Source organism: Myxine glutinosa, chromosome 1 (assembly GCF_964187855.1).
Source record: "Myxine glutinosa chromosome 1, kmMyxGlut1.1, whole genome shotgun sequence".
In the NCBI taxonomy this organism is placed as follows: domain Eukaryota; kingdom Metazoa; phylum Chordata; class Myxini; order Myxiniformes; family Myxinidae; genus Myxine; species Myxine glutinosa.
Window position 1 is genome coordinate 340924394 of NC_136261.1, and position 10625 is coordinate 340935018.

Sequence of the window (10625 nt, forward strand, 5' to 3'; positions counted from 1 at the left end):
TTGGATGAAGTTTTGTACTTTTCGAATTCTGAAATTATGACGTCGTAACGGAGGCCGAGAGAGTTAAAAATTGGGCACAGTCTATTCCAGGGCAAGAAAAATATGTGTGTAAAGTATGGCGATGCTCGGTGCAACGATGCAGCCGTAGTACTGCGCACAGACAGACAGACAGATCAAAAATCGGTCAGAGGCCGAGGACTTGACGGAACGTAATTTTTTATCGGCCATATTGGACAAATATGGCGGCCGAACCATGTGACGGATGACGTCATCATTATTTGTCTTCTAAACTAATTTATTCCTAGATTATGCTCAAGAAATTTCATCTTGATAGGATGAAGTTTTGTACTTTTCGAATTACGACGTCATAATGGAGGCACTTATGACATCACTATTAACATATATTATACCCCATGGAGAGTTCTTTACAATGAGCCATGTCTCAATTTTTTCTACTCGGGAGATACCCATGCTACGCACGGGTTGGAGGCCAGAAGCAAACACGCAATGCAGATACGGCGAATGCTAAAGCATGAAACCAATAAATTCCACATTCCTGTAGCACCTTCAGTCGCACGTCAGACATGGACAGCAAGTTCATGAAGGACTTCCATGAAAAACGTACCCGTTCGCAAACAAACGGGTACGTTCACGTGTAGAAACATCGATCGTGGGTCCGTGACGAATCTGCATATGGCGATGGCAAAATATCAGAAATTGAAGCCTTTTTTTTATTTTAAACGATTCATGTAAACATCCGTTGATTCATATCACACGCAAATCATCAACATCTAAACAGTATCTTTCGAATTTCAACAAATGCCACATCACTGTTCATATCGGTAAATATTATTCCATCATGTTTCAAATCGTGATCGACACACTATGATCGTGATGATCGTGATCGTGAATCGTGATCGATAATCGTGTTCACAATCGCTATGTCGTATGTACTCCCGATACGTGTAACAAATTCCCGAAACGTGTAACTGTACCAAATCAACAGTTAAAAGGATTTTGAGCCGATAGCTGTTACGGCCTTGGCAAGATCGATGGAGACAGCGATCGGTTAGATCTGATGCTCCTTCATGCCGAAGTGCAGATCCTCCTTCATGCCACATTCGATCGATGCAGCTGTGCAGCGATCGGTGCTGGTCGTTTGTGTGGCACACGGTGCTGCGATCGGTGCAGCTGTTCGTGCGGCACTTGGTGCAGCGATCGGTGCAAACGTGGACTCCCACACTGCCACATCCAGAACAGGTCCTTTTGATCAAAGATAAAAACACCCGCTTACCTCCGAACCGGCTGATTACCTCCTCAGTAGTGGGGATATGATGGTCTTTTTTTCTTTTTTTTCTTTTTTTGTATACAGAATCGAGGCTCATGAAAGAGCTGACATTTATCACAAAAAAAAAATCAAACAGACAAACAATATATATAAAAAGAGGGAGCGGTAGACAAGATGAGGAGAGATGGGGAAGCACACAAACACAACATTTGAGAGCAGGGACATCGGGAGATGTGTGGGAGGGAGAGGGCTTGGGGGGCGGAGGAGTGGGAAGGGGGAGGGGGGTGGGAGGAGTATAAAACACAAGGACACCAAGGACTTCCAGAAAAGAAGTTGGTATTTCAAAAAAGTGGATTTGGGGTGAAATTAGCGGGGGTAGAAAAGATCAAGGTTTTGGATGGGGGAAAATAAGAGATGGTGGTGAACAGCTGTTTTAAAGACCTGGAGGGAGGAGTGGGATTGAAGAGAGTGAGGGAGTTTGTTCCAGAGGTGGGAGACAAAAGGAATGAAGGAGTGAAGGTGAGCAGAGAGTCTTGATTTTGGCAGTTTAACCATAAGAGGGTTGCAGGCAGATCTTGTGCGACCTGTAGGAATATTTGGGGGACAGAGCCCAGAGAGAGCTGGGGGAGCAAGGCCGGAGAGGAGTCGGTAGAAGACGGACAGACACAGATGGTTTTTACAGCTTTGTTTAAATTCCTTGGACTCAAGGATAACCGGAACGAGCTACCTTTATTTTCGATGATCACAAGGTTGTGCAACCATTCATTCAGTTATTCTCGGATGTCGGTCGACATCCGAGAATAGGTGGGGTTGAGGAACGAATAATACAGAACTCAAACGTGCCCTCCCTGTTTTCTGTTTGGTCGTGAAGGTTAGCCTTACCCTTGTGCAAAACCTGATGCCCCAAATGTGCTTTTGAGAGTGACGGATGAACTATAGATGTGCGATTTCATTGTCAATTTTCTATAAACGGAAAAGGGCACGACAGATGCCTGTGCACCAGGGTCCAGATTGACCTTCACCTTCAATAGAGAAGTCCGCAAATCAATTCTTGCCGGTGACAGACAGCATCAACGCCATCAATAAACAATTGATCAAGACTTACGTTATCACTATGAGTGTCGATGGCGTGTACTTGTGATCAAGGTTGAGCATGGCACATTCTCTTGAAGTGGCCCGTGTGGCCACAATTATTGCAGTTCCTCTCCTTAGCCAGGCATTCGTGCACCTGTTTATTTTCGTATCCACATTGAGGACACTTAGTGATGGTCGGCGGTCCTTCCGGGCCAAAGAGGAGCAGTCTTCACTGCGAGAAATATTGGCATGGCTCGGTACTGCGCCCTGCTGTCGAAAACTGCGCATCTCGTTTACTTTGAGCGGTGTCTTTCTCATGGTCTTCAGCTGGGCGTGACTGGCCTCTGCTGCTCTGCTGCTCTGCTCTGCACCGCTTTAGTGAGGTCAAGATCCTTTTCACAGAATAAACGCTCCTTTTGGTGTAATAAACGCTCCTTTTGCAGATCTCGCGAGATCTTGGAGACGGCGGCAGGGATTTTCGAAGCTCCACACGGTCTCCACGTTTTTCGAAGTTAAGTCTGTTCACAATTGTATTTTGTCGAAACTGTATTTATCTTTCGGTGTGTGAAGTTATTGTGTGCAACTTTGGTTGTTTCTCGGTGTTTATCTTTCATAAATTGATCGTCTGTTTGCCGTGTCGCGAGCAAGGCCTTGTACAGTGTGCACTGTACAACCTTGAGGCTTTGTTTTTCTCTCAGCGGTCCGTCGTTTGTGATCCAATAACTTTCGTTCTCTGGATTCCCAGTCTTTTCACCCATAGCCTACTTCCTTGTGTAAATCTCAACTCAAAAAAAAAACAAAAAAAAAAAAAACATTTCCTTCTCTGTTCTCATTCGTTTATTCATTCTTATTCGTTCGTTCGTTCTTCGACCACGTGTTTCTCCCCCATTTCCCCAGATAGTTTTCACTCATTAACCTTCAATGTTTACACTTTCCCCTGAAGTTATGTATTCCGTCATATTTTATAACACCTTTTTCTTCTTCTTCTTTAAAAGGCTGCTTTCGACTTGCTCACCAAATCAATTCATCCCAAAAAAAATATCCATCTCCAATAGTGCCTTTTTTCTACATTCCCTAAACTCTCCTGCACTCCATCCTCCATCCAGCGTCCTTAAACGTATTTTTAACTCGAAGGTCACAAGAAACTCATTTTGCAATAAATGTTCGTTTCCCATAAATCGTACACTTTCAAAAATCCAATCTCACCCCTCCCCTCCAAATCTTCCCCATAACCCCTCCCCTCCAAATCTTCCCCATCACCCCTCCCCTCCAAATCTTCCCCATCACCCATCCCTTTCAAATCTCCCCCCTTGCCCCCTCCCTCCTAAACTACCCCCTCACCCCTCCCCGCCAAGACGCCCCCTCGCCCCTCCCCTCCTAGACTCCTGCCTCACCCCTCCCCTCCAAATCTCCCCCATATCCCATCCCTTTCAAATCCCTCCCCTTGTCCCTTCCCTCCCAAACTCCCCCCTCACCCCTCCCCTTCAAATCTCCCCACCCTCATTGCTTCTCAATTTCCCCCCTCTCACTCCCCCTCCTCAAAGCGTCCTCCCCGCTTCTTCCCCCTTCAAACTCTCACCTCCATCTCCCCCAACCTTCTGCCTCGCTCTTCCCCCTCCTCAAATAACACCTCATTGTGGCTCACCCAATCACCATCAAACCTTTTGTCCGCCCCATCCTTCCCTTTCTCCGAGCTATTCTGAAATCTCTGACACACCTTCAACAGCTCTCCCTACCTCTTCCACCTCTTCCACATCTTACCCTACCCCTCCTCCCCCCTGTTCTGTATCTGATGCTCCCCCTTCCTCTTCATTAACGGTATGGACCTCAAACATCCGGGGCCTTCGTTCAAACTTAACTGATCTCTCCATACAGGTTGCTTCTGTCAAACCAGACGTGATCTGCTTAACAGAAACTTTCCTCCTTTATGATGTCTCTGATTCCATAGTATCTCTCCCGGGCTACTCCCTCCTCCGGTATGATAGACCTGAGCCTCGTCCTGGAGGCGGGGTTGCTATCTTTATCAAAAACTCTCTTCCTCACTCGCCCTGCACTGCACTCTCTCCACCTCACCCCCAGGAATACCTCTGGCTACGGCTTCCCCTTCGCTCCCACCTCTTGTTCATATGTGTGTTGTACCGTCCACCAAACAGTGATGACTCCATCTACATCTCGCTGTCTGATGATATGGACCAACTTCTATCTACTCATCCCAACTCTCTCTTCCTCATATGTGGTGATTTCAACTGTCATCATGCCAGTTGGCTGGGTGTGGGTACCTCTCTCACCAGCCATGGCTCCTCAGCAAAGGACTTCTGCGACTCACTGGGACTGACACAATCTGTCAATTTCCCGACCCGGATCTCAGTCAACGGAACATCTTCTCTTCTGGACTTGGTTATGACTAACTTCCCTGAAAATGTCTGCTGCTCTTCTTCTGCTCCGATCGGATCATCTGATCATGTCCTTGTTAAAGTGGACATCTCTCTGACCATCCTCAGGGAGCCTGCTCAGCGTCGACGAGTCTGGCATTTCACTCAGGCCAACTGGCACGGTCTTCAAGCAGCCATCAATCATCTGGACTGGTCTCCCATCTCTACCACCTCTGACATCAACTCATCCTGGGAATTCTTCCAAAGTAAATTGCTCTCTCTCATGCACAGATTTATCCCATCTCGTCTTCAGTTGTCATACCCTTCCTCCCGTCCATGGTACACGGAATCTTGTGGTGAGGCTGTTGCCCAGAAACAACTTGCCTTCGTCTCCTGGAAAGCAAATCCAACGGAAGGAAATCTCATTTCCTTTCACAAAGCCCGAAACAAGTGTGTGTCCACCCTCAGGAGAGCCAGGAAACAATATCTCTCCGTTCTCAAGACCGAACTCTCTTATCTGTCTCCCTCTTCCAAATCCTGGTGGCGTCTGGTCAAATCCGTTTCTGGTGTTTGTTCCCCCTCCATCCCCTCCCTTACCTCAAACGGCTACACAGCTGACTCCGCACGTGAAAAAGCTGAATGCCTCAACTCTGTGTTTGCCTCTAAATCTTGTGTCCCAAACCCATCCCTCTCTGTACCCACCATACCCAGTCGTACCCTGCTGCTTCTGGACTCCATGTCCTTTCCTCCTGACAAGGTGGAAAAGTTTCTGTCAACCCTCGACTCTGATTCTGCAACTGGACCCGACGGCATCAGCCCACGGGTCCTAAAATCCTGCTCTGCTGCTCTATCTCACCCTCTCTCTGTTCTCTTCACCCTCTCTTTTGCTCAAGGTCAACTGCCATCTGCTTGGAAATCAGCCAACATCACCGCTTTGCACAAAAAAGGTGCAAAAACAGATCCTAGCAACTACAGACCAATCAGCCTTCTCCCAATTATCAGCAAAGTCATGGAATCCATCATTGCTTCTGATATGAAATCTTTCCTCTTCTCCAATGGCTTGATCTCTGATCATCAATTTGGTTTCAGACCAGGTCACTCTACTCTGGACATGCTGCTTCTGCTGTCTCAACATTGGATGGAGGTCCTCAATGCCAAACAGGAAATTAGAGCTGTCTCCCTCGACATATCACGTGCCTTCGACACGGTCTGGCACCCCGCTCTGCTCACCAAACTCTCCTCCTTTGGTATCCATGGAAATCTCCACGCATGGCTGGCGGACTTCCTCTCTAGTCGTCGTCAACGTGTGGCCCTGAATGGGTTTCTCTCATCTCCTCTTCCTGTTCAGGCTGGAGTTCCCCAAGGCAGTGTTCTGGGCCCCGTGCTTTTTCTGGTCTTCATCAATGATCTCTCTGACTCTCTCGAAAATCCTCTCTATCTCTTTGCTGATGACTCCACTCTCTGCCGCTCCATTCCTCTTCCCTCAGATCGGCAGTCTGCTGCCTCCTCACTCTCTGAAGACCTGGACAAAATCACAGACTGGTCAAACAAGTGGAACATGTCTTTCAATCCTGACAAATCTCACACTCTTACCATGTCTCTCCGAAAAGATCGACTGGACAACCCTCCCATCTACTTTCTCAACAATCCTCTCCAAGAAGTTCTGTCGCTCAAGATTTTGGGTCTCACTATCTGCCATGATCTTTCTTGGGAAAACCACATTTCCAAGCTGGCCTCCAAAGCCAGTCGCCGACTGGGCATCCTCCGTCGTGCGAAGTCCTTCCTCGGCACACCTGAGCTCCTCACCACATACAAGGCTTTCATCCGCAGCTCAATGGAATACTGTTCTCCCCTATGGGCCGGTGCTCCTGCCTCACACCTAGCTCGGCTTCACGCTGTTGAAACCAAAGCTTTCAGAATTATTGGAATCTCCCGCGATGAAGCTATCTCTGAGGGCCTTTCACTCACTCACCGCAGGCAGGTAGGTGGTCTTTCTGTCTTCTACCGACTCCTCTCCGGCCTTGCACCCCCAGCTCTCTCTGTGCTCTGTCCCCCAAATATTCCTACAGGTCGCACAAGATCTGCCAGCAACCCTCTGATGGTTAAACTGCCGAAATCTCGGCTCTCCGCTCACCTTCACTCTTTCATTCCTCTTTTCTCCCGCCTCTGGAACAAACTCCCTCACTCCCTTCAATCCCACTCCTCCCTCCAGGTCTTTAAAACAGCTGTTCGCCACCATCTCTTATCTTCCCCCATCCAAAACCTTGATCTTTTCTACCCCCGCTAATTCACCCCAGATCCACCTTGTTTGAAATTCCAACTTCTTTCCTGGAAGTCCTGGCAGTGTCCATATGTTTTATACCTCTCCCACTGCCCCCTTTCCACGCCCCCCCCCCCAAAGCCCTCACCCTCTCTCAGATCTCTCGATGTCTCCATGTCTCTCGGTCCCTGCTCTCAAATGTTGTGTTTGTGTCCTTCCCCCTCTCTCCCCATCTTGTCTACTGCTCCCTATGTTATGTTTTATGTGTCGGTTTGTCTTTCTGTGTGATTAATGCTCGCTCTTTCACGAGCCTCGATCTTGTATACAACAAAAAAAAAAAAAAAAAAAAAAAAATCCGACATGGCGAACAAACTATATGGTCTCGAATCATTGTCTCCGTTTCTGCAAAACTGCACGATTTGGCGTTTGGCCTCAACTCGGTGACATACTGTTCAAAGGGCCGACCTTCTTGCCGTCGGTTTCCCAAAAACGGTGCCTTTCAAAGACTAGATTCATTTGTGGATTACAATATTCCTCAAACTTCTCATATACTGAGTTGAGTTTCTTGCTGTCTACAGCTTCGCTGAACGTGATTATGTTGTACACTTCAATGGAAAGTTGAGTGCTCGGTATGTAGAGTGATACGTCTCTGTGGCAAATAAAGGTGCTATTCATTTACAATCTCATGTGGACTTGGACAAGCACAGAAAGCAGCTTGAGAGAGCTCATCATCCTCAGCGAAATTGATGGACTGTGAAAGGAAAGGACTCACAACATGCAATGAGGTAACACTGAAAATTTGAATAATTATAACTGATTTTTGAGGCCATAACACCTGCCCTTATTTATGGACTCGGAAGAGTACCCATCCCAAGTGACGGGAAAAGCTAGCATAGGATCCCCATTCCCCTCTCTATCTCTCCCCCACTCTCTCCCCATCTCCCCTCTTCTTCCTTCACTCCCTTCTCTCCCCTGCCTCCCCCCACCCCTTCCCTACCCATCTCCCTCTCCCTCATCCAATTTCCCTTTGCCTCACCCTCCTCCAATTTTCCTTTCCCTCCCCTGTCTCTGCTCTCTTCCCCACCCATTTTCACTTGCGTTCAGATGGAATATATAACTATGCGAACGGTTGTTTTCAACCAGGTAAATCGATGATTACCTTTTCAACAGTAGATAATCGCGTGAAGGTACAGGGTAGGAGTTCAAACCCGCAAACAGACATTTTTGGGAGCTAAATATGTTGTCAGCGAAAGAAGATGTCGTACGTGTGTGGACATACATACATAGAAGCACTCTGTGGGAACCGGTTCAATAACAGTTGCTACATGGATGGCGATCTTACGCACAAGTGGTGCAACTTTATTAATAAACAATTAATATTAATAAAGAGATGCATAATAAAATAATGCCAGATCTTTCAATATTTATACATTAACAAGGCTTGTGGAAGAGCAAGAAAACAGATCAGACAATGACGTTCATGGGAGCAACAAAAGTTGATACAAAAGTAGAATTTAATCCAAAAAGATCGCTAATGACCTGTAATAAAATCACATCAAAATACGGTGTAAAAAAAAAATCAAATATATCAGCTTTAAATAAGCTTATATGATACAATCATGATGGGTGCACAAAACTCCACAAAGCACAGAGGATTATACACACAAAGTTATGGATTACATCCGATGAATTATTTGCAATAAGGGAATGGGAAACAGGAATGGGTTAAAATGGCATTATAATCATGAACACTTCAAAACGTTAGGTGGGATTTCTTCCTTCCTTTCTCCCGTGTAAGTGTTGCTTCATCAGGATGAAGATTACCGCGGGTGGTGCACAGGCAAGAAATGCTGGCTTGATTGCTCAATGCCTCCAAATAAAATAACAACTCGGGTTATGTTACGGATCCGTTACTTCCGCCTTTGTTGTTATTATATACTTGTAGGATTTTACGTTTCAGGTAATGTTGTTGTGAAGATTTTTGTGTGAAATGGAGATGACTTTTGTAAAAGGTAAAAATAAATGTTTTTGAAGGAAAAAGGAAAACGCGGCAAAGGAACCGGAGGAGGAGAGAGATGGAGATCGGCAGGGAGAGGAGTAGACAGCTGTGAGTCGCATCGAGGCTGCCAGCAAACTTTTTTGATATTGGTCACGAATGAGTTGAGGCTTCCCGTGAAAGGGATTGCCCGTGACATCGTCACATATTGCGATTGCAATTAAACCTGCGTCTCAGGTTTTATCATGTTGGAGCTGATGGTTGCTTTATTAAACTTTCGCTTATTAGACTGCTGACAGGCTGAGAATGTGTATCTCATGCTCTGTGATTTATTTTGCATTTTGCTTTTCCAACCACAAGCTGGTCTGTTTCTCATTCCTGCTTATCTAACAATGAAAGGAACTCTGAGGTTTCCTCCCTTTGTACAAAACTCCTACATCGACAGGAGTGGCCCTCAAGGTTACGTGTGAGATGCATTGAGCATGAGCCATGTTCTTGTGGGAAGCTTCCTGTGGAGATGGGTATCTTTACTCCACTGAAACTGCCTTTTTGCTTTTAAACAGAGTGCGCAGTAAAACCTATTGAGAAGGGACTTGACAATTATCTGGAGCCTTCCCTTTTCCCGCATATGTGTGAATCCCATATTAAATGGCTTGTATCTTCAGTATGGTGTCTTTAGTGTCTCATCGGACATCCGACATCGGACTTCATCAAACACCAAGGGTGAGTTATTGTTGGAGGGAGCCAGCGCCTCCATTACAGGTCAATCCGCCATTTTGTCCTCGAAGAGAATGTCCGCTTGGTGCATCTTGTTTTGTCATTGGGATTCCCATATCGACATCATCGTGTTGATTGCCGTTGGTTTACATATCGGCTCAATTCCCATATCGACCTCTCACCTCGTAATTCCTTGGCCGCCGCCATGCCGATGCCTGCCTGTTCTTGTCGTTCTGCACAGCTTCAACCACCTTGGGGATTCGTGCACAGACTTTGGGAGTGTGACATTCCACTCATGTTTGGCGTATCGTGAGTTTATTGCTTTGAGAGCATTGGGAAATGATGGTACAATCACATGTATTTCTCATTTGATGCAAGTGATATTTTCATCGTACTTTCTTTAATAGTGTTATTATTGTGTATGTGAGAGTTCTAAATAAAACTACATGTTTTTTTCTTCACAATTGCATTGGTGTGGTTTTACCATGGTTGATTAGAACACTCAAAATAACAAATCTTTCTGCTGCGTTCCCTCTCGAGACTCTGAGGTGCACCGTAACCGTGGTTTGGGAAGGTAATACGTAATAGTTATCTAATGAAGCCAAAATATTGCTATTGCTTATGTGCACATATAATACCTCGTGTTTATATAGCTTGGATTGATTCCAATTCCACTGGGCCATAAATGAATTATCCCATAGACCGGAAGGCTTGAAGCCTGAGGCCTGCAAAACTGTGTGCCTCAGAACCTCTGCAATGCCGATGGGCTGCCATCTTTCGACATTTGATGATGCGTTCAATAGTCGCTGTTGGTCTTTTCCATACTGATGAGAAAAGTTATAGGGCACTCGTGGCGATTGTGAATATAACACTTCTGTTTGCCTGTTTGGAGCAGTTTCACCTCACGCACCATAGAGC